General features: G+C 43.2%; 1 protein-coding gene across 1 annotated transcript in view; it reads left to right on the top strand.

Annotated features, from left to right (window-relative positions):
- Nucleotides 1–4,089: 4,089 nt before the first annotated feature.
- pmm1 (phosphomannomutase 1) overlaps nucleotides 4,090–4,115 on the top strand; it is a 26,156-nt gene continuing 26,130 nt past the window's right edge. Inside the window, exon 1 of the mRNA XM_079520402.1 lies at nucleotides 4,090–4,115. This exon is cut by the window's right edge and continues 282 nt beyond it. The gene's annotated coding sequence lies outside the window, so the exon portion shown is untranslated.

Genomic DNA, 4,115 nt, shown 5'->3' with positions numbered 1-4,115 from the left:
GTGCAGACTGCAGACAGGAGCTATTGTGACAATATAACATCACTTTGTTCAATACAGCAAGTTAGCAACTGTCACTCTGGATATAAAATGTGTTTACATCAGTGTTGTTTTCGTCGACTAAAACTAAGACGAAAATTGTTCGTCGACTACCTTTTTCCACCGACGGAAACTAAATGGAAACTACATGCGCGCGACGCGTTGTGAGCTTGTAGATCGGCTATTTGGCCCGCCAAAACACATTTTAGTCGACTAAATCAACTGTAGATTTAGTCGACTAAAATCGCATGACACTTAGTCGACTAAAACTAGACTAACACCAAAACATTCCAGGAGACTAAAATATGACTAAAACTAAATTAAGTTTCAGTCCAAAGACTATGACTAAACTAAAATAGAAATTTGCTGCCAAAAACAACACTGGTTTACATACTGTCATTGAATCCAACTGAATATCCTGGCCTACTATTGGCCTACTATACGTACATTTGCATTGTGCATGGCTTGGTATTTGGTGTCTGACAGTAGAAAAACTACCAATACCTTGAGTTACAAGTTGTCTTTAGATAAACGTGCTGAGTCTCTTCATTAATGATTCAGCACAATTAGCATTTCCTTCTACGGCTATTTGCTATGACTTACTCTTTAACCAAAGGTTAAAGGTTAGGAAATGTTTAGTTTGGTTGGTTCTAAAAAAGAGTGTTCAGATTGTAAGGGACTGAGAGATATTCTTAAACCGTGGAATCGTTTTCCTTTTCCAGCCTGCCCTCTTGTGGTGGAGTAGAGAATGTGCCGGTATTTGAGCATTGGGCATCATGCCTGTTCTGTTCTTTGTCTATATAGAAGTGTCTATTTGTACGTCTCTAAATGTTTTGATGAATTGAACATGGTGGACCCTGTTGGAAACAAGTGTAATGCTTAATTGGGTCGTCCACTCACAGTTAACAGCCTTTGTATTGAGTTTGTGCTCGAAATGTACTGTAATTCTGCTAACTGTTAATAAATATTTCAATCAATCAATCAATGCCCTCCCAACATGAACATCCTTCTCAAAGTTGCATTAATCTAGGTGTGTAATATAATATGGCTGCTGCACCATTTCACTATCAAATGTCGCTTTATTACAGCAAATGCCTCATTTGACACTATAATGAATCAATTAAGAATTATAGGAAAGGTTCGCGTTGAAGTCAATTCAAAGGGCAGGCCTGGAAAGTTTTTTTTTATACCGATGGAGAGAGTGGTCATACTGCCCAGGATTCAAACGAAACCCTTGTTACCCACATGGGAAACCAAAATGATCTACCGGTCAGCCAAGAAGGACTCTTTTTCGGCTTAGTAGGGCTAATGTGAAACAGTAGGTGTCCTCATGAGGGCCTAAATGTCTCAATAGAAGAGTATAGACCACCTGCAACTGGAACCCCTGCAGATGTGGTAGTTGCGACCGCAACTGTGTTTTGGTTTATTGGTCACCCCAGGCAAGCCCCCAGGTGCCCAGGTCATCGTGACATCAGCCCCCAGGTGCCCAGGTCATCATGACATCAGCCCCCAGGTGCCCAGGTCATCGTGACATCAGCCCCCAGGTGCCCAGGTCATCGTGACATCAGCCCCCAGGTGCCCAGGTCATCGTGACATCAGCCCCCAGGTGCCCAGGTCATCGTGACATCACGTGACATCAGCCCCCATATATGGTGCCCAGGTCATCGTGACATCACGTGACATCAGCCCCCATATATGGTGCCCAGGTCATCGTGACATCACGTGACATCAGCCCCCATATATGGTGCCCAGGTCATCATGACATCACGTGACATCAGCCCCCATATATGGTGCCCAGGTCATCGTGACATCACGTGACATCAGCCCCCATATATGGTGCCCAGGTCATCGTGACATCATCAGGTATGTTTATATAGTAAATGCGACCTGCTGTTGCAGTTAAGCCCATATATGGAGATCCCTGATGTCATCAATATTGGCCAACAACTCATCTAACCTCAAACCTCAAACCCTTAAGCCCTAACCACACCAAAGGGTCACCATGCAACTCCTTGGGTCCAAACGGTTGCAAGAGAGTTAATGCTAAAACCGTCTTGACCCTTTGGTGTGGTTTGGTCCATTGAATTCCATGTGTTGAATCACTAGGGTCAACGTGGGTCAACGTGGGTCAACGTGGGTCAACGTGCAACAAGACATATCACACCGCAGGGACAACGCTAAAACCGTCGTGACCCTTTGGTGTGGTTAGGGCTTTAGATCTCCATATATGGATATATGTCATGGATACATTCCATTATGTTGATCCTTCCCCATTCATCCTTCCTCTTCGATGTGTCCCATTTGACTGATACCTGTCCATTTAAACTCTAGACTTATGATGAATTCCTGTTTTATGATGAATTCCTGTTCTGTCCTTTGTCTATATAGAAGTGTCTATTTGTACGTCTCTAAATGTTTTTGATGATTTGAACATTGTGGACCCTATTGGAAACAAGTGTAATGCTTAATTGGGTCGTCCACTCACAGTTAACAGCCTTTGTATTGAGTTTGTGCTTGAAATGTACTGTAATTCTGCAAACTGTTAATACATTTTTCAATCAATCAATCAATAGACGGGCCTGCCCCAAAGTTATTAGTGCAGCCGCACCCGGCAGCCGTTGAAAACTAGAGTTCTCAACAGGCTGAAAATTAAGACTCAGTCCTACCTGGGCCCTACGGCCCCTACCTGGGCCCTCAAATCATCAAACCCTGTACACTCAAGAGAATGTCCCCGCTACCACCCTTAGATCTCCATATACTGTATGGAGCTGACCTGTTCTGACATTACATATGTTGATCTGACCTCATCAAACCCTGGGCCTGTTACACTCAAGACATGCTCCTTATATGCAGGGAAGTACAGAATTCATTCCATGTTGATCTGACCCCCCCATGCCAAAGCGCTAGCGCTCGCCCAGCAGTCTGCCGTCAACGATGCAGAGGCGTGCACGCGACCTCAGTCGCTTCTCGCCCTCAGGTGTCTTACTGTCTGGTAGTAGTAGTAATATTATATTAACATAGCCTACAGATCTGGTCTACTAACAATCTACAAATAGTATTGTATATCCAAGAGTTTGTAACATTGTGTGGTATCGTAAAATATAGTCCATAAGCCATAATGCCATATTTGCAATAATTAGACTACACTTTGGTCATTGTGCTAATGTGATTCCTGGGTGAGGAGACTGCTAGTCTGGAGAGCAATCACCTCGGAGGTTCTCGTAAAGTACCCTGTGGGCAGGCTTTGTTCTAAACCGTTTGAGGCTTGGTGAGGTGTTTGGAGACACTTAAGCATTCTTTTGTCTCAAGAAACCTTTTGTGAGACAACTTGTTTACCATGTGTTTTTCAATCTCTGTGAAGTTTCAGACTCCACCTCTGAATTCAATGTGAAGGTATTCAGAAAAACCTGAGTAGCCTAAATGCATGCATGAAAGGTCATTGATTCGGTTGGTGCAACATTAGGGAATACAAATTATGCATGTTGGGGGTGTATCTGAGTGGTAACAGTAACGTGTGATTAGCCTAAAGATATTTAAAAGACTATCAAATTATTCTATACAGTGTTAAATATAGTTCACACATAGCAGTATCTCTCTTCTTTTTTTCTTTTCTTCTTTGTATAGGCTATAATACTATAACCTATAACCCTAACCCATATCATTTTTTTATTTTGTCTGTGTGAGTATTGGAAACTATAATAAGTGTGTACGTAGGCCTACCCATTATCATCTGACCACGATCTGGTTTCCTCTCACAAATGGCATGCATGCAGAAAGGCAGATAAGGTCGCATTGGGTAATAGGCCCGCTGACTGACTGACTGTAGCTGCTCTGTACTCTGTTGGCTCCAATGTTTACGTGTGCCAAGTGCACGCCCACTTCGGAACGTCACCACGGCGTGTGAGATAGGCTGTACGTGCAATATCCTCCCGGGACTAACTGGGGTTACAGCGCTGCTTGCTTGCAAAAGAAAAACACACACAGCCATGGCATCATCATGCTGCGAAATGTGAATGGGTTGAGCCTTGATTCCAACCGAATAAAAAACGGGTATATCGAGAATTGAAAACGAAACAAAA

This window comes from Electrona antarctica (assembly GCF_951216825.1).
Source record: "Electrona antarctica genome assembly, chromosome: 14".
In the NCBI taxonomy this organism is placed as follows: domain Eukaryota; kingdom Metazoa; phylum Chordata; class Actinopteri; order Myctophiformes; family Myctophidae; genus Electrona; species Electrona antarctica.
The sequence above is the reverse complement of the archived record's forward strand: the minus strand, read 5'-3'. Positions and strand labels throughout refer to the sequence as shown.